Genomic DNA, 20,680 nt, shown 5'->3' on the forward strand with positions numbered 1-20,680 from the left:
TCCAGGAGACCCTGTTGGAGGGCCGTAGGTTCCAGCTCCGGCGGCCCTAGCGATTTCTTTTAAGAAGTTCTGGCAGGGCTCGGGTTCTGCAAACCGCGCTGCAGACAGAAATGCAACAGCTGAGCGTTTTCACAGCATAGGGGAGAAGTGACAGGGGAAACGCTTCGCCAGATAGATTTTTTGACAACTAGCCAAGCACAGAAGCTCTGTCAAGGAACAAGCTGCCAATCTTGTCTCTCCTGGTTACTGGGGACGGGAGAGGGGGTGTGGACCGCTTGAATGAGGGAAACAGACAAACATTACCCCAGTTCTGAGAAAAAGGCTGGGTATTCATAGATTAATTAATTAATTAATTAATTAATAATAATTACACTCCTTCCCAAATATCATGCTTGTACATATGAAAAGAATACAGGCACCACAAAACTATCTGTTATATTGAAAATATAATGTATTTTTTATCCACCTAATAAAATAATGTGATAGCTGTTAAAGGCCTCAACTCTTGGCCTGCCAATCTAAACAACTTAGATGGTGGAGCTGCGAGCAGGACCTCTGTGGCTGATCTTAGGTCTGGGCAAGTTCAAATGAGTGCAAGCAATCCTTCAGATAATTTCATCTCAAACAATTCAGGGCTTTAGACGTAACCACTAGCACTTTAAAGTGGGCCCAGATGCATCAGCAGCCAATATAGCTAACAGGCTGTATGTAAAATGTGTGTTTCTGCTTGGCCACCTCTAGCAGCCAGGAAGCTACATTCTACGGTACTTCTAGCTTCCAAGCTGCCTTTAAAGGCAGTCCCACTCTAGTGATTGCAAGTAGTCTAATCTAGATGTAACCAGGACATGAATTACTGAGGCAAAGTCCACTTTGGCTAGATAGCGTCATAGCTGGCGAATCAGCCCAATCTGATAAAACCGCTACTCATATCCAGTGCCACCTGCACCTCCATCAGCAGCACTGAATGCAGGACTCCCAAGCTACTGACTTGATATTTACGGGTAAGTATGACCACCTCGAGTACATACCGCCTCGCTGTTCAGATTTTCCCACCCACAGTACTGCCATCTCTTACATGGATTAAATCTCTGTTTGTTTGCTCCCATTCACCCTAAAATTGCCCAGACATGCTCTCTAGGACTCATACATAATGAGATATGTAAGAAGAGATCTGTTGGATCAGAACAAAGGCCCATCTAGCTTCTTGTTCTCACAGTGGCCAAATAGATGCCTATGGAAAGTGTGCAAGCAGAACCAGATTCCAAAATAAAAGATGGAAACAAGAAGAGCAATGTGTCATTGAGTGTTGATATAATTCCTTTATCCAAACATCTGGATAACTTCCCCCAGTGGCTTCTGTATATTTATAAATTTAGCTTGTGTATGCATGTTTTGAGAAGTTGTACATTGAAGAAGTGCCCTTTATTTGAGGACACTTCCATGACTGAAAATAGACAGCTCCACTGTGGCTATTGTTTGATCTGTTGTCTAACAACTACAGTATATGTGTATTATTACCAATCAGTTCCATAAGACTGGAACCCTATAAGAATGCCGGTACTTGTTAGAAAGGAAGCTATACCTAGGGTTTACATCAAACTAAAAATGGGTATCCGGGTGTGCTAAGTAGGGTTGCCATATTTCAAAAAATGAAAATCTGGACACAAAAGTTGTTCAGCTTTTTTTAGTTTGCCCAAAGTTTGCCCAAAATGAGATGCTGTTTCAGAAATATGAGGCCTTACTCTGGTTTTCATCTACCTTATGCAGGTAGATGAGTGCAGGCAGGACTTTCATAGTCCTGTTTCCCAACCCAACCACATGAAAGCTGCCTGACTTTATACAAATATTTCAAATGTTTTGGAAGAGGGTAAAAGCTTTCCTTTTCCAGGAGAATATTATGGGAAAGGTTGTTTTATGGGATAACGTTTGGTCTTAAAAAGCTGTGAGAGATGCTTCAATTAATGTAGTTCTCTGTTGTATACTTTTCTAAATCTCTCAAAAGGTACAGAAAATGGAATTAAAATTATACTACAGTTTTGATTGCTTCTATATGAAGGTATGAAAAGGCCCAAAGATAAAATGTAATTTCTACCGTCATTTAACCATCCAACGTCTTATGGTCCTGCTATGCTGGCGGAATAGTTTTTGGACTGACCCTTTCTAACTTAGCACATGTAACTCAAGGATAGGATCGTTCTTTTCTACCCTAGAACCTGAATGTTAAGTTGTGGGTGAACATATCAGACAACACAGCGATTCTTCAAAAAACTATTGTTTATTCACAGGCCAGAACAGAACTGAACTGAAGGGTTCAGCCAGCCTGCTTATATAGAGCTCCACTAGAATGCAACAGTAACCACTTTCTGTAACTATCAAATCACTGAACATCACTTTCAATCCCTTATTTGCATATGTGGACCTGAGTGAAAACTATCTACAGTATCCCCCTGCTGGCCCAGGGTGAGAACTTCAGTACATAACACTGAAACAGCTGGGCTTGTCAAAATATCTTGGGATTTTGGGAGAAAGACCAACTCTGAAGAATGACATTATTTCATTACTTTTTTAATTTCAAATAATCCTGTTTCACACTCCTAACCATTCCCAACTTATCACCAGTATCCAACCTACAAGATTGCCATGAACTTTGGGTCCAGTCATCACACATCTATTGCTGCTCGGCCTAATGTATCTCACGCCAACTATGTGGCTCCTTCTGCATCTCCCTTTGAGGATCCTTGTTTACTGCCCAGCCATTCTTCGCTTTCTTTGCAAGTATGCTTTCATTATTCTGCTGTTCTTGAATAGCAAACATATGTGAACCAAGATGGCACTGAGAAAATTGTTTGCATGTCCTGCTGCAGAAAAATTGCTATACTCTACAAATGATGATGAAGATAGCCACCAGGAGATGCCTGATAGTAAGGCAGGCTCTCAAAGGTATTTGCACATATGAATGTATGCACAGCTTCACAGTGTCTGGGTTTTTATTTTATTTTATAATTTTATTCCCACCACACCACCTTATTATAAAATTATTTATGTTAATGAAAAATATCATTGCACAATGTAATGATAAAACACTTGTTTTCCCTTCATACAGAGCAAATTAAATTTAGTAAAATATAGAATCCACATCAGTGGATATTTTGTAATTTCATTTTTTAGATAAACTTTCCTATAAAACTGACAGCAAGGACATGTTAAAATTGCTTCCTACATTTGCATGACTCTTCATAAAATGCAATCATTCTCTCTCACCCCACCCTGTCCTGTAAATGTTTCAAAATAACTGTCCAACAAAGGAAACCTATTGGATGTTTTCCATAAACTGCATTAGTGTAAGTGCTCCTGAGGGCCAAGGTGGGGAGACATGTTCCTCTCTAATGTTATTAAGAACTGGTTTCTCAACTGACAGCAAATGATCTATATCAAATTATATTTCTCCTTTCTCCACTTCATTTGAAGTCATAAACTCTTGATACACACTTATCAGAAATATATGAATTTTTACAAATCATTTCATCCATTATTACCTGGAGACTGAGACTAATGGCTACTTGCCATGATGGCTATGTTCTACACCCACCATCAGAGGCAATATGCCTCTGAATACTAGTTGCAGGGAATCACAACTGGGAGAAGGGCATTTTTATTCAGGTTCCTGAATTCCTACAGGCATCTGATCAGCCACTGGAAGAAATGAATGCTGGACTTGACAGGCCTTTGGCCTGATTCAGCTGGGCTCTTCTTATGTCCCTACAGCTTCACAGTATCCTCAGCTTCTAAAATGGGTACTTACTTATTTGTATGCCTGTGTTGAGCATGAGACGCTTAATTTCAGGGCTGTGGTTTTGAGCCTCACATTGGGCAAAAGTTTCCTGCGCTGCAGGGGTTGGACTACTATATGACCTTCGTGGTCCCTTCCACCTTAACAATTCTATGATTCTATGATCACAAATCCTTTCTTTATGCTTGTCCATTTCAAGAGCGCTTATTATATGGCCCTGGTATCTTCTGTTCAAGAACAGTAAGTCTAAAGTGCACAAGGGCTTATGGAACTAGTTTCATGGTTATTTGGATTCTGGCCAATGTACATAACAATTTATGGCATGTTGTGTACTCACCTCACGTCTTTGAGGTAAACACAATCTAGCCTCTAATTCTTTAATGAGAAACAACTCCAAGCCAAAGAAAAAGAATAGCAGGATGTGACGAGTTTCGGAGCAAAAGTGAAAATGCACAATGAAGTACAAACACTTTGGTTGTGTAATTACAAACCAACCAACTTCTATAAATGCTTCAGAGGCAACAACTGCAGTCTTTTATTAAACACTGTGGAAGAAAGTAGGTGTGCCTTATGCCCTGCCTTCAATTTTCCCATAGCATGTATCTTACTTTCTTTTGATGGCTTTATTTGCCCAGGGAACCACAGCAAATACTTGTACTGCATATGATAAGAGCATTGTACAATTAGGCTGCAATGCTAAATGCACTCCAAGGGAATAAGCCTGGGGAGGTGCACAGAGACAGTTGCAACAGTTATGCATTATAGTGTGGGTTCTATATTCCCTTTATTATTTGTGTGAGGTGTTCTCTACTGACTACAGCTACCCACTCCCTCCAGTTGTTGGAAGTGGTGTGGGGTTCAGTGTTGGTTTCTGATATCTCAAAGCAAGGTATTCACCAGGGTTTTAGGAGAACACATTAGCACTACTCACTAATTCCCCGATGTATTGTGAAGCCAAGCTGCTTTGTGCAAAGTCCTTCATTTGTGTGCAGAGTGTTCCTTCTCCATGTTTTCCATCTCTAAAGGTCCCCCTTGTGAGCAGCAGGTTTGTACTACAGGTGGAAACTGTAGACTAGCAATATCTAGAGTGCACTCTGTTGGCTAACTCTGCTCTAGCCATTAAGCCAATGGCCCAAAAGTAAAATATTCTGCCCTAAAAAGTAGAAAATATAATTAAAAGCCTTTAAAACTTCTCTGAATGCCCCTGACAAGGAAGGTGGGGTAGGTAGTTCCTAGGAAGAGGATCCTTTCAGTCATTGCACTCCAGCTGTGGAATGCTCTCCCCTACTCTGGGGTTATTTTGGCATCAGGAAAACACACTTTTATTTCCCTAGGCCTTTTTGAGAGCTCTTTAAATATTTAATTTTTTCAAAATGCTATTTAAATCTACTGTTTTATTGCTCTATGGCTGCTTGTTACCATATATATTAGTATTGTATTGATTTAGAAGGTTTCAGGCCATTTTGGGCTTTAAAGGCTGAGCTCAGAACAAACTAGTATCAAGCTAGGTTCTTTTAACCCCTCTATGATATTCTTGGCCATCAGTTTCAGTTAACAATTTGACCACCATGTTTTGAACCAGCCATAATTCTTGAAAACTTCTCAAAGGCATCCCTACGCACAGTGCATTATAATACTCTTTATTGGCCTTGATTTATGCCATTACGCTTTGGCCTCTGTCGCCACTAGTGACACAGAAAGTTGTTGTGAGCCTGCTTGGCATTGATACAATTGACTGTTCCTTTCTTTGCTACATTTGTGTGCCAGGTTGCAGCCCGTAGTAATTAAACTTGCTTACCTCACAGGGTTGTGGCAAGGTTAAAAATTACTTTTAACCTGTCAGTTAGCAGGCTTAATGATTACAGGCTGCAATCTGACATTCAGGCATGCCTAAGTAAATTTGTTATTCTTGAATGGAAATTATGTACAGGCAAGTACACAGAATTGTAGTTATAGCAGGGGTAGGAATAAAAAGAAATGCATTTGTACTGATGAAAGTTTGTGGGTTTTTTGCTGTAAGAACAACTCCGACTTGTTTCCCCCGACTCTGTTAGTGGGAGTGATTTAATAGGACTACTCTGAACAATAGGACTACTCTGTAACTTGTCTCATCAGCCTAGAATAATTTTCTCCACAGAACAGTTAATGAGTGATGACAAGAGAGCCTTAAAGCACAATCCTAGACATGCCTACTCAGAAGTAAGCTCCACTGCGTTCAGTTAGGCTTACTCATAGGCAAGTAGCTGCAGCAGAGGTGAGCAACCTTTTTTTGACCCAAGGGTGGCGTTCAGCCTTAGCCAGCCCTCCCAGGTGTGCATGCCAGTGGCCAGTGTAGCTAAAAATGGGTGTAGCTACCCTAAAGTCCCTCATGCATATTTTTGTATGCATACAAAATGCGTGAGTAATCAGGCCCCTAAGCTGGGGGGTTAGCTGCCCCTGAGCTACAGGATTGCAGCGCCAGAAACTCACTAGCAGTGTTCATGTTCAAAGTGCTGCACATAGTTATTTTGCTTTCCTTAGGCTTAGCGTGTGTTTAAGCTCATGCAGTTGATGCTATCTAATAAAATGTAGTAAATCATTCATGGAAAGGTAAAGATAAGCTTCTGGGAAAGTATGAAATTCACCCACGTGAACAAATGCTGTAAATCATTTCATTCCAACTGGGGTGTGTTAGTAGTTATTCAAATTTGAAAATGGAGTGATTTTACTTCTGTACTGCCACCCTGCGATTGCTCAAAGCAAATGCACCTTCCTTGCTGGGTAGAAGAGTGTTTGGCTGCCTTCTCTCCCTCATAGCAGCAGGGAAGCACAGGCCTTTCATTGCCTCACATTTGTTAACACATAGTCAAGTTGCCCCCCCCTTTGCCCACACTGGGAGCAGACACTGGCTAGAAACATATGTTTATGGTTTAGTTTTGGGCAGAAAAGCAGCTCTTTTCGTTGTGGTAATTTCCCAGGAAAAAACTGCTGATGGCTTGGCACTGAAAAATCATGATTTAAACTAGGGTGTCAATTCAAATTTGGGAGGAAGCAGGGAAAGAAAATAGATTTTACTGAGCGATATAAATGTTTTAAAAGGTGCTCTTGGATATATTCAGCTTAAGTTGAAAATAAGTAGTGTTATTAACAGCAGCTGTTGATTTTAAATTTTGTATATGATAACCGTAACCTTTGATAGAAATATTCTTTTTTTCCAGAGCCAATGAGTTGCCAGAAACTATGAATTATTATGGAGAGGAATCTCATGAGGTCTAAAACTTAGGCTGTTTTCACTGAGGTAATACACCTATGTCAGGGCTGTACTACTGAAAACTATGTGCAGGGACTCATACGGATGAACAGTTTTCAATAGGAAAAAAATTGCCACCATGCTCAAAGAAAACAAGATGTTAGGGAAAATGGTTGTAGTACAGCATCCTGAACATGCACATTTTCTAGGTGGAGGTCTTTTGTCTTTTGTTTTTGTATTGCTAAGAACAATCAACCGTGTGGACTCCCACCTGCATTCTAAAATGGTACAGTCCAGAAACAGGTGTTTTTTACCCTCCCAATTAGAACTAGGCCTAAGAGCAAGTGGACTATCCTACTCTCTTCTTCCCTTCCATTGTTGTTGGCATCTGTCTGTCTCAAGAGACAATGGAGTGCACCTCCGGGGGTGAAGTCAAAACGCTGGAGAATCACAGCACCTGCTGTGACTGCGGAGACATGTAACTCGTAACTGCTGCCTTCCACGTTGTTGCTGCATTAACAACACCAAAGTGACCTCTCTGGGGCGCAAGCCTGTGCTATGTGTAGAGAACAAGGCCCCCTTCTCAGCCTCGCTGATGTGGTCCAAAGGAAAGCAAAGAAATACAATTGGCACCAGCTTTTGCCTGGATGAAATGTGTCCTTGAACTGTGAAAATGACTTGCTTGCCTGCATGGAGGAGGGAACGATGTGTATGTGTATACAGAAAGCTCTGGGTTTTGTGTGGCTGGACTGCAGCCTCCTGTGTGACATCACGTTCATTGTTCTGACGACTTTTTCATTAGGCCTCACCCACCACTGGTATGTGGTCCCCAGATGTTTCTGGTATCTTAGCATGGCAAGGATCAGGTCCAGACACAGAGTCCCATGGCAGCATACAGTCAAAGCTGGCAAATATGATATGGTCTGCTGAGCCTGTGCTTGCATTCTAATTTAAAGTATAGAGAAGTGGGTTAAAGATAGGTTTTATGTCTTCCACAGCCAAATGCACTGTCACGTTGTTCCGTCATCACTCACTGCCTCAGTGGATTGTGGATGGCTTTCCAGAGAAGACACACACACTTTGTGATGTCTCGTACCAGCAGATTGTGGTTGATATCAGTATCCTTAGTGCATGTGTACGAGTTGCAGAATTCAAGCATTTAGTTCTGCCCACTGTTCAAGAGTGAGGATAGAGAGAATCACCCAAAACGGTTTTTTTTGTAGACAGTAGGCAAACCAGCTGCTGTGGTATTTATAGTTTTGTTTGGATTTACCAGCATTCATAGTTCAAATGTGTCTTATCCTAAAAACCAGGATGTTGTAGTAGTTAGGCTGTAGGTGTAGAACCTTGGAGACCCAAGATTCAAATTCCCATGTATCATCAAAGATCACTGGGTGATCTTGGGCCAATCACAATCTCCCAAAAAATCAAGTTCAAAATGTCCTTAATACCTGTTTGCTATTAACTTTCTACATTTTAACCCTACCCTTTCTTTAAGGGGGAATACACAATAGTCCTCCCACCCATATTATCATCTCAAATCCCAGTGGAAATACAGTGGTACCTCGGGTTACATACACTTCAGGTTACATATGCTTCAGGTTACGGACTCCGCTAACCAAGAAATAGTACCTTGGGTTAAGAACTTTGCTTCAGGATGAGAACAGAAATTACACAGCCACGGCGCGGTGGCAGCGGGAGGCCCAATTAGCTAAAGTGGTGCTTCAGGTTAAGAACAGTATCAGGTTAAGAATGGACCTCCGGAACAAATTAAGTACTTAACCCGAGGTACCACTGTATGACTGGGTCATCCAATGAGCATCACGGCAGAGTGGAAATTTGGACGTGGATCTTGTGGTCCCAGTCCCAATACTGTAACTGCTGCGCTACACTAGTTCTGTTGTTATAAAATACTGAGCAATAACTACAGCACGGTCTTCAAAATGTAATCTGGGGGTCTGCTGCTAGGGGAAAATGGATTTTGAACAAGCAATTGATAAAGGCTCAATTGTTGTTTGGAGGAAGGATGGTTATTGCCTAGCATTTCCGTTTATACTTTTACTCTTTCCATGTTAAACGATAAGGATGGCCTTCCTTTGTCAAGTGCTGGCATTTCAATTGCTGGCCTTTGATCTATAGCAGGAAAACCACATCTGCCCTTTCTGAGAGCTAGTTCTTGGTTTTGTGTTTTTTTAAAAAAATAAAAATAGCTAAACGCTGCTCTTTATTGGGGGTTTTTAAACTGATTTTTTTCAAGGCCAGAAAGAAGCATTCTTAATCTGTAGCAAGATCCTATGCCAATGCCAGCATTTTTAAAACTTTTGATATTTGGGACACAGTTTTTATCTAGATTAAAACTGGAAGCACACTTCACAATAATACAGTGGTAGCTCGGGTTAAGAACTTAATTCGTTCTGGAGGTCCATTCTTAACCTGAAACTGTTCTTAACCTGAAGAACCACTTTAGCTAATGAGGCCTCCTGCTGTCGCTGTGCTGCCAGGGCACAATTTCTGTTCTCATCCTGAAGCAAAGTTCTTAACCCGTGGTACTATTTCTGGGTTAGCAGAGTCTGTAACCTGAAGCGTCTGTAACCCGAGGTACCACTGTACATGTATATTAGTATTTTCTCAGTTAGTTTCCATAACAATGGGCTGGCATCCTTCCTGTCATTTATGGGATCTTAATTCATATTTGTTTCTCATCTTTTCATCTTTATAGGTATTGTAATACATTTGGGTGAGGGGGGTTCTCACTAAAAATGAATTGTAACTTTCAAAAACATGTTTGAGTAATCACTTTGAAATCAATGGGTAAGCAGCACAAATAAGCAAAGATCTCAATAAGGGTGCCCATTTCTCCTCCAGAAAACACACAATCAGGTTCCACTTACCTCGTGTTAAGTGAGCCATTATTCCAATAAAAATTCTACAGCGTTCGATTGAAAGGATCTGTAGAGAAACAGTATATAAAAAGAAATACTCCCATATTTGTGGAAACTATTCTCGCTCCTTCTGGAGGCGTTGTGATTGAGACAATTCATTCTACCTATAGAAATGAGTGATAGGTTATCCTATGCAGCTCAAATAATAAGGAAATAACATACTTTTTAAACTGATAGATACATATATCAAGGACATCTGCATTATGTTTTACCTTTTCAGTAAATTAGAAGAAAGGAATGATCGAAAATGTATATGGCTGCAGATTTGACATAAGTTCATCTTGTGAGATTGCGATGTGCAAAAAAGAAAAAAAAGGTAAATAAGGAGATAAAAATGTATTTCGGAATCCTGTGATATCCCTTTGCTTCACAATAGCTCTTTTAAAACTATCAGACTTATTATCACATTGACCCCATTTCCTCCAGATGCCTTAAGAACCACATCTTAAATGCTTCAGTCTGGAAAGGATGAAAGTCTGGCACAATAGCTAAACTATTTCTACTGTTTGCATTTATCTAAGGCAGAAACTCTGTTCAGCCAAATCTCAGCCAGCCAGCATTCCTGCTGCTTGCAGTTGGGTGACTAAGAGAAACTCTCCAAGATCAACATCTGGAAAATCTGAGAGAAGCAAATGTTGGCTTCTTCATCTAAATTGGAAGTCTGCATGCCTCCCAGCCTCATCCCTCCCAATCTTTGTGTCTCTTTTTCCAGACCAAAAAAACGATGATATGCATTTTACCGCAGCAGTCAGATCCTAAGCTTGTTAAAAGCAGGGTTAGTTGCTACACAGTAATGTAGTTTCTTAAGCCAGAACTGAGGGAGGAATGAGGACAGGGTTTGTTAACAAAAGTGCCAAACTATGGGTGTTAGATGATGCAGCCTTGGACTTTGAACACCCCTTCGTCCCCTCACTCACTCTGCCAAATAGAAACTCCCTGGTTTGCAGCAAATGATTTTCCCATTTACATGGAAATTGCCAATTTATAGTTTAAGCTTCCTGTTCGAACTTGAATTGTGCAAACCAGCTTCAAACCTTGGTTTGCAATCCTGGTTTAGAGAGGAAGCCCAAACAATAGCTTCCCTGTGTCAATGCAGAGGGGAAAGGTTGGTTTTCTGCAAACCAGGAATGAATTAATTAGAACACATGAGGACAATAGGGAGGTGGAGTATGTATGTTCACTGAGATCAATTAATGTAAACAGCAAGTCTATTGATTTCAATGTGTCTATTCTGAGTTATAATCTACTTGGATACAACCCTCTACTTTCCTCTCTTTTTGAGTATAACAGTGCAATCCTAAGCATGTTTACTCAGATGCAAGTGTCACTGAATTCAACAGAACTTCCTCCCTATAAAATGTATTTAGGATTGTAGCCTAAGAATGACATACGTTTCCAATTTCAGAGCATCAGCTGGTAGAAGTTTGAGGAAGATGGGTAACTAGTGAAAAGGATCAGGGGACTGTGAGTCATAGACTTTATGCTCTGTGTTTAACTTTGCTCGTTACTTGTTATCCAACCTTGGTTGCTTGCATATGCAATTGTTCAATGACTCAACTTAGCCTTTTAAAAGTAAAACAAATGTAATTAAAATCTAAATTTTAATCTGTTTCTTTATGCTACCACAGCAGCTCGAATGGCATATGCCCAGAAATGGAGGGAATGAACAGTACAAATGAAGGAGGAATGGCAGACAAAATTGCTGGAATAAGTAGAAATGGCAAGTTTAACCAGTAAAATAAGAGATCAGGAAGAAAGAGCATTTAAGGAAGAGTGTGATCATGTATTCCACCTTGAGCTCCTAGGAAGAAAAAGGTGGTATATAAATGTACCAAATAATTAAATAACTAAATAGAAAACATATTATTTGCAGTCTGATCCTATGATGTGTATGCACAACTCAGTAGCACTCAGTCAAAAAAGGAAATGTATATGAGATGAAAGAAGTGACATAACCAAGGATGAATATAAAAGTTTTCTGAACCTGTAATGACAGTGTCAAGAAAACTAAATCCCATAATGACCTATGACTTGCAAGGAAAATGAAAAACAATTTAAAAACCTTCTTTAATTATGTACAGAACAAAATGTAGGTCCACTGCTTGGGGAAGATGGTGAAGTATTAACAAGTGACGGAGAGCAGGAGGAACCACTCAGCTACTATTCTGCCATAGTCTTTACTCATAAGGAGAATTGTGCAACTTTGGAAAAGTAGAACAAATGACATACAGAGGGATTTGCAGCCCAGGTGAGGTAAGGAGGTGTCCAGATCACAAGCAGTGATAGTTCCACTCTGTTCTGTGCTTGTCAGACTATTTCTGTGACATTGCGTCCAGAGGATTGGACTACTGACAAGAGGTTGTCCTCCTACTCAAATTAGAGTTCTTTCTAACTCAGAAATCCTAAGGTTCAACTGAAATTGTTATTCAAAACATATTGTTACTGGTCACTCCAAGCTCTATTGAGCGGCGCAAGATTCCAAGTGTTTTGGCACTTAACCAGGGTTTGTGTTTCCTTTGGAAAAAAAATGAGGCACAACAGTGACTGTAGTGTCAACCAGGATCTTGGATGAAGGGGTGCATAGTATGACACCCCAAGGGTGTCTCTTGTTGCTTTTCCCATAGCTTCAGCAAGCTTGGGCCCAAAGAAGAAACCAGCCATGCTACCCAGTGTCTGGGTACAGACTCTCCCTGCCAGTCTGCATTGAGTTCTGTCCACTCCCTACTTCTTGTTCTCAGAACCCTTGCCAGATGCAGCTTCCCTTTCCATTTACACCATCACTCACTGTCTTCCTGGCAGCCTCCGTTGCACACACACACACACTGCAAATGGGCACTTTTTCCTGTAGTGGCATCATGGCCCCTGTAACCATGACAACCTCACCCTCCCAATGCTTCCGTCCATGTCCACTACTGAGTGGCAGAGGAAGGGTAATATTTGCATTACTGTATTAATCTTTCTTTATGGCCCAATACTCTGCTCTCTTTGTTTCTTAATGACACCTCTATCAGCCGATCTCCCAAACAGGAAAACCAGTATAACCTGTCATTTTACACTATGTCACATCTTCCTTATTAAGCAAAATGTTGTTGTTGGCATCTGGCTGTTTCAAGAGACAATGGAGTGCTCTTCCTGGGGTGAAGTCAAACCGCTGTGTTAGCAGCATGGAGGTTACCTTCTCAGGGCACAAGCTTAAGCAGTGGTGCTATGGAGATCCTGGGCTGCCCAGACAACAAGACCCCACTCTCGGCCTTGCTGATGTAGTCCAAAGCAGCAATACATTTGGCATCAGCTGGGCTGCAGGAGCTGCCGGAAGGAGGCATACAAGGCACCATCCAACCATCTTAGAGACTCCACTCTGGATTTCTGTATGGTTTACTCCTTAGCCTTTTCTTCTCCCAAAGATGTCCCACAAGGCAGCGGATACATATTTTCCCCTGGGGTTACTCCCAAAGCCTTTCTCATTAATGAGTACAGCTGCAAGGCAGCAGAGGTTTAGGATCAGAGTTTCCATTCTCTGACATGGGGCTCCCATCTGCCCCTCACTTCCCTCTACAGAACATGCATAAACCACTTTCTTGACCTTTGGACCCACTATTGGTCTCATCTGCTCAATCCGCTGGAGCCTGTCTTTACATGCAGGGGAAGTCTCCAACTCACAGAGGGTTTGAAACCCCTCAACTACCCTCACCTGGTTCAGAAGGCCAGGCAAAGCTGTTCATGGGATGTGGCCACTGTCACATGCTGACAACTTCTGGGAGCCGAGGTCAAAACAAAATAATTCCTTCCAGTAGCACCTTAGAGACCAACTAAGTTAGTTATTGGTATGAGCTTTCATGTGCATGTACACTTTTTTATTTATATTATTTTGTTTCGACTACAGCAGACCAACACGGCTTCCTACCTGTAACTGGGAGCGGAGGGTGAGAGCTGAGTGCAGGGTGGGAACCAAAGATGGACAAACTACCCCAGAAAGAGCAGGACGTGTCCCCCACCAGAGGTCACACCCTCCCCTAACACCCCATACAAATATTAGCTATATCATAGCGCCGCTTACTAAATTTAGGGAGATCTGCCTCCTTAAAGCTGCAGCCTTAAACTCACCCCACCTCCCATCAAATCGAAGTCAATCCTAACCCCTGCAGCTAAGTTTAGAATTTGCTCCAAAGGCAAAAACCACATTTCCTCTGCTACTTCCCCTCTCCCCCTTTTCTTCTCTCTGCAGCCCTCTCCCATTTCCCACCCGCCTTCCTCAAGCTCCTTTAATACTACTGTCCTATTATTACTCTCCGCGGGCGTGATGCAGATGGGTCAGGGGAGAGGAGGGAGGAAGCGAGCGAGCGAGCGCGAGATAGAGAGAAAGAGAGAGAGGCGGCGGCAGCAGAGGGTTTAGGCCGGCGAGCGGAACCCCGAGCGCATCGATGAAGGGGTGTCTCCTTTCGGCGGTCGACTGACTCCGGCCCAGGCGAGCGGGCTCTTGAGCCGAGTCAGCTGTGGGAGCGGAGCTTGCCACCATCTTTGGCGGAGAGGGGCTGCGGTCGCGCGAGGGTCCGGCACAGAGGTACTCCCTCCCTCCCTCCTTCCTTCTCTCCCTCTTTCCGCAAAACTCGGGCTTCTCCGGGCTGGGCATGGCAGGAGCGCGGGAGGGGAGCCCCGAAGAGGCGGGTGGGAACGGCTTCGACGGGGACGCTGGCGCCTCTCCCAGCAGCTCCCTGTCAAAGCGCCCCACCAGCCAGCCAGGACCCCGTCTCTCCCTTTTCGGTGCGGCGGCTCCCCGGCGGGCAGAAGGGAAGCAGACCCGTCCTTAGCTGTGCCCAAGTGCACTTTTATTTCTCTCTTTAAGTAGCGTTGCAAAAGGGGCTGCACACGCACACCCAGTCCGCTGCGTGTGTGGTCGGGGGCGAGGACAATCTGCTGCTGTCCCGCCGCACCCACTCACTTCCAGGGGGTCAGGGAGCAACCGGGGTTGGCGTCTGTATGTTTGTGTGTTTAAAAATCCTCCTGCTGTACTTCCTTCTTGGCCGCGGAGCCTGCGTGGGCGGGAGGAGCGACGCTATTTCTCCCCCGGCTCAGCTTCCCGACCACCACCCTCCTCTCCTCTCGGTCGGTTAAATGCCCTCTCCTTTCTCTGAAGTGAAAAATCCTGCCTTCCCCTGTCCCACTTTCTCTCTCTTTTCATCCAGTAAAGGAAGAGGTAGGATCCCCCACCCCACCCCCAGCTCTTTCCTCTCCTTCCCTGTAGTGAAATCTGTGGAATTCCCTGCCACTGGACTGCCTCTAGTTCTAGGTGGTTTGAAAATGGGGTTACACAGGTCGGCTAAGGACTGACCTGTCGCGGGCTGTTGGTCTTTATGGTTTCTACTTGGACACATTCCCAAGTTCAGAGATAATATGCTTCTGAATGACACAGCACCTGGGAAGCAGCACCACCAAAGTATTGCCTTCCTGTCTTGTTTGTCAGCTTTTCCCAAAGGTTGGCTGGTGCGCAGGAACAGGGTGCTGAGCTAGTCTGGCCTTCCAGCTGAACCAGCAGGGCTGTTCTTGTGTTGTGCGGTTTCCCCCCTATTTTTTTTGGGGGGGGGGAAGAGTTGTATGTAGTGTATGTGGTAGAGCATCTGGTTTGCAGGTTCATTCTCCCCCTGTTCCAGGTAGGGCTGGGAAAGACCCCCCCCCTGAAATTCTGTAGAACCACTTTCAGGTGTGAGACAACTTCCAAAGTTATTTAGAGGCAGGGGTCTGTTTTTTATGCCTCTGTAACTCAGTAAATCTACTTCAAAACCTACAGTGGCACAATACCAAAATGCCCCAAAATTATGATCATTGTTTTGTGACATTTTGCTTGGTCCTAGTAAAAGTATTGCCCAACATTGGATTCTGCAGTTGTTTTTCTTATGGGCCAGCATGGCTACGGTTTATTTGTTACTCAGTAAATGCATATATCATATAACTCGACAGTGCTGTGTCAGCAATAAGAAGAACCTGGCTTAACTTGCACAGAAAATGTATGCCAATATATAGACACCCAAATGGAATATATGAACGTAAGCAACTATCTTATAGTAGAATGGACCACAGTTGGGCTTATAGCCTTTCCTCCTTCGTGTGTGAAGGTCTGAAATGGATCTGGTGCGAGCAGATGTTGAGGGTGAATCTTAATATGTATGCCTCTGTCCCTCTCCTAATTTAAGCTCACTTACTTTCTTGTGAATGTGTAAATAGGGCTATAATGGAATATGGGATGTACATGACTCCATGCTGGAAAGAAGCTGCACATTATCCTGTGTGCTGAATCAGGTGTATGGCTTCAGGAGGTGGTTTTTGTATAATTTCAGCATTCATCACTGAATGCAAACTAATATTTTTATGCATATAGGTGCTTTGTATCTTAAAAGTATAAACAGTTATTGAATATCAACATTGACTTGCAGCTGTCTATTTTCTTGGCAGGCATCAGCTTTTCTTTATTGGAGTAACACGTTTTATTTGTTATTGATGGATCTGAAGTACATGTGATTTAGGCAAACACGGGCAAAGTTTGTTTCAGTACAAATTTGGAAGTGGCTCTTAGTGGCAGTGTCCTAGTTAGTAAACATTTCCAATCTGAAAAAGTTACCATCAAATTCTAGTAATTTTGATACTGAATTAAACAAAATTTTGAATTCCTCTCTAGTTCAAAGTGTATATGGTATTATTTCCCATTCAAAGAAAACTATGTTTATTTATGGATGAGCCATTTCCTAACATGCTACTATACTTGGTATCCAGAGCTGAATATGGGGCTATGCAGGTATAGGAGGCTTGATTCCTTACTGGCTAGAGTCTCCAGAAGAACAAAACAAGTTTAGTCCCCACCACAATGGTAGCCAGTTGTTTGTTTTCCTTTTTGTTATGCTCTCACTCATAGCTCTGGGAAAAATACACTGTTGCAGTAGAACAGTAAGATGGTAGTTGCAGAACCTGCTCACACTTAGCATCTCAGTCACTGCCATTAGCGACTCTACTGGGATCTTGAACATCTTTAACCTTCTAAAAGTAGATGCAGGGTTGCAAAAGATGAGAGCAATGGGTTTCTTAGCTCCTTCACTTAATAAACAAGCAAAGCAATAAAAGCAATACCCAAGTGCCAAGTTGATGAGGAAGAAAAGTGAACCTTCTGGTTTGACAGAGGTTCCTTTCCTTCTACTTGGGGTTTGGGGGTTATATTTGATTTGAAGAAACAGGTAGATGGGCATTGTACCACCTGAAGCATTGGCTTGAATGCTAGATTGGAAGGTGGGCAATGAGATCGGCAAGAACTCTCTTTTTGCAGGTCAAACTTGGCATGCCTTTTTCCTAGTAGTGATTCATGATCATGTGTGTATGCAAATGTGTGGTGATTTAAGATCCATAAAGAATGGCTTTTAACCACAAAGTAGGTATCATAATTGTAAAAGCATGGTTGTGTAATGGTTAAAAAAGAGAGACTAAAATGTGATTGACGTTAATTTGAATGCTAAGAACTTCAGAACTAATGCCAAGTCTTCTTACTTATTTAGACATTTGAGAACTAGTTATACCAGTAGTGTTACAGAGAACACTTTGATGCCACGACAGTAACATATCCAGGTAAGAATGAAACAATAGAGATTTACAAAATCAGTTCATATTGTCTGATCACGTTACATTTTTAATATTCAGCACAACACTTTCTTTAATTTGGGCAGATACAGCATGGTTTTAGCACTGAAGCTGGAGGCTTTGGGAAAGAGAACACTTCCTTTTAAATGGTTATAATAACATTTTGATGTTGCTGCTATGAAACCCTCCATCTGTATCTCTCTTAATTAGAAAGATAGTCAGTTATAGATGCAGTTTACACTGCCAGTTTACAAGTCAGACACTCAGAACTGGTGATGAAAAATATCCCTACTGGCTGAACACTTAGACTGCAATCCTCTACTTGTTTACCTGGTAGTAAGCACCACTGAACTCAGTTCCGAGTAGACATGTATAGAATTATGCTGTTAGGTTCATATAATATGAAATATTTGAAAGATATTTCAAATTCATATCTTTGCATAGAATGAATTTATTTACCTTGGTCCTTAAAAGACAAAATAGTGCCTTCTTTATTGTTGAACTTTCAGTGGACTATAGGTGGAACAAATAAATCCTTATGGACCAATATGTAGCTAACTACCTCGTCATTTTTCAGTAGCAAAGGTTTCTTTAAGTCTTGCAAGTATAGAAGGCTGCAGAATTGTTCAACCAGTTGCTAAGGTGGTGCCGTGATTGTGTATATTATCCCTCTGTGAGGTCACCAAGGCATCATGAACAAGGATTACCTACTGGCAAAAATGAGTCAGCTTTTCAAGGTTGTTGACCAACTTTATCAATATTTTATGTTTCATTAAATTAAGAATAGATGTTAAGATATTGATTCAAATTTGTTGAAAGTGAACGTACAGAATGGAGTTAAAACCTATGCAATTAGATGTGCTCGGACATGTTACCAGAATGTTTTTATGAGTGTTGATTTACAAAAATTGGCATGATTCATAACAAATAGTTACTAATTTGCTGTGCTTTATTATTTTCCTTTATAAATGGTAAATATGCATTTCTTTGAACAGAGTTTTATTATAACACAATGAATCTACTAGTGCAGTAAAAGGAAAAAAGGATATGAAAATAAAGTGGCATGTCATAGGACTCTGGTTGAAGTCATTTTTTATTTCAGCGGTGAGCAAAAGACACTTGCAAGCTCAAGTGTGTTCAGTATTCTGCCATACAGTACATACTGTGCATTAATACATCCTGGATAATCTAATCCTGTAATGAAAGGGGTGAAACACTTAACAGGTCAACATCTTATAAAGCATTACTAAGCAGCACAGTTGCTAAGGATTGGTTTTTCTTTTGGTTTTTTTCCAGAAACATCACAAACCCATAGATAAAAAAATATGATGCTTGAGATATGTCTGTCAGGTCAAGAGGTGAGAAATATATTATCATGCCATGACTGTTTTTAAGAATGTGTTTTCACCATGCAATAGCTGTCTACATTAAAAAAAGGGAAAACGTGCATTAAAACCTGTGGCTCCCCCCCCTCCAAAATGATGAGACCTGAAACTCAGTTTTATAGTTTCCTTTAGTCCTTTGATTCAGTTTTTATATAGGTACATTACTACACTACGCTATGTTTCACACAAGGTATATTTTATTCATTATCGGAAAATGATTTTGAGGAGTCTTAAGTTCCCCTATGTTGTGGTTATATTTATCTCATGATTATTATTTTTTAAAGCTGTGTCTGCCTTGACAAACATCTGTAAAAATCTTTAAAGTATTATTTCTGATAGCACTCTGTCTCTGTCCAGCATGGTTTGTGGGCTTGATATGTTGCACTCTGATGTCATTGTTGTTAAAAAGCTTCTGCTCTCCATTTCTGCCTGAACCAGGAATTTACAGTCCATCTATGCTTCATTTCTGCTGCCCTTTACTGAGTTGCGGCTGCTGTATTATGACAGGTTATTTGTTTGGGTATGCTTTGTTTTGTTTTGACTTTCACGCTTGTTTTACACAGAGCCAGTCTTCTACACACACTGCTGACTTTCTTAAGTGAAGGATGTGGGGAATACTTTGATTGTGGAACAGGTGTGTGCATAAGCTCAAATGGCAAACATAAAGCCTGGTGGCAAAGTTAGGAAAGCGTAGTCTCTTTATAGCCCTTGACACCCTTTATTTCTCTGTTTTTTTCAGGAGGCAGCCTTCACCTTAACATGATGCCATGAAACTTGTCAGAGTCCAGCTATTATTTTAACTTTAAAAGGTTACTGAGCAGGTATGGAAATTGTCCCGTGTATAGCTATTGATACTTAGCATCCTTATCCAAACACATTGTTATCAATGCAGTCAAACCTCGTTTTGCGGACAAGATCCGTTCCGGAGACCCGTCCGCAAGCTGAAAATGACGCATGTCGAAGTGCCGCAGCTGCGCATGCACACAGTGTGATTTAGCACTTCTGCGCATGCAGCGAACCCAGAAGTAACCCGTTCCAGTACTTTCGGGTTTGCCACAGAAGTTCACTGAAGCAGACGCAAGCGGAGGCGAACGCAGAACGAGGTTTGACTGTATAATAAAGCAAACACGGATTAATTCCATTTCCTCTGTCAAACAAAACCCAAGGTAGTTGTGACACAAACATAGGTGCTGGCTCCAATGGTGGTTGTTGTTTTTTTTGGGGGGGGGTTGTTTTTTTGAGGGGGCTAGGAATTACAACTAGCAGATTTATTATTTAAATGCTTATTTTGTCAGCTAGTTGACAAATCCCACTTTGTGACCTCATTCACATGACACGGTAAGCAAGATTATGGTTTGTAGTCATTTTGTCCCTGCCTGCTCTTTTTTATTCTCTCATTGTGCTGAGCTAGGTCAAGGTATGACTTAGCATGTCCAAACCAGTGATTGTGTTTAAGCTGTTTCCTTGCTAAACAGGAGCTGCAGCCAAGAACAAAGCCAGCCCAGTGTATTGTAACAGTATAGTTTATAAATGTGTCTTCAAAAGCCCACTTCCGCCAGTGATTCCATTGTTTTGCTATTGGCTGTAAACCTAGTATACTTACAAGGGCACAAGTAGCCCTCTCTTTTTCTGCTAAAGAAACACCTGCTCCCATGCTTACCTGCCTGTGTCTTTCTTCCAAGTGCCTCACACCATCAAAAGTGAAAACTGAAATCAG

At 41.7% G+C, this 20,680-nt stretch overlaps 1 protein-coding gene and 2 long non-coding RNA genes across 9 annotated transcripts in view; 2 read left to right on the top strand and 1 right to left on the bottom strand.

The window, feature by feature from the left end:
- Positions 1 to 2,680: 2,680 nt before the first annotated feature.
- On the bottom strand, positions 2,681 to 13,955 carry LOC310833814. Its single transcript, XR_014558941.1, has 3 exons — positions 13,653 to 13,955; positions 9,911 to 9,968; positions 2,681 to 2,799 (listed from the first exon to the last, which is right to left on the bottom strand). It is a non-coding gene; the product is annotated as an uncharacterized lncRNA (long non-coding RNA).
- On the top strand, positions 10,180 to 11,822 carry LOC310833881. Its single transcript, XR_014558981.1, has 2 exons — positions 10,180 to 10,277; positions 11,590 to 11,822. It is a non-coding gene; the product is annotated as an uncharacterized lncRNA (long non-coding RNA).
- Positions 13,956 to 14,330: 375 nt separating the features above from the next.
- Positions 14,331 to 20,680, top strand: part of SLC35F5 (solute carrier family 35 member F5) — a 29,207-nt gene continuing 22,857 nt past the window's right edge. The window contains exons 1-5 of one of the 7 annotated variants that reach the window (XM_083710932.1): positions 14,331 to 14,522; positions 17,497 to 17,566; positions 18,875 to 18,936; positions 19,527 to 19,597; positions 19,703 to 19,784. The gene's annotated coding sequence lies outside the window, so the exon portion shown is untranslated. Of the gene's footprint in view, positions 14,523 to 17,496; positions 17,567 to 18,232; positions 18,316 to 18,874; positions 18,937 to 19,526; positions 19,598 to 19,702; positions 19,785 to 20,680 lie in introns of those variants that run through there. The other 6 variants (XR_014557719.1, XM_083710936.1, XR_014557720.1 and 3 more) reach the window with 6 other exon arrangements.

Source organism: Podarcis gaigeae (assembly GCF_964106915.1).
Source record: "Podarcis gaigeae genome assembly, chromosome: 1".
Taxonomy (NCBI): Eukaryota; Metazoa; Chordata; class Lepidosauria; order Squamata; family Lacertidae; genus Podarcis; species Podarcis gaigeae.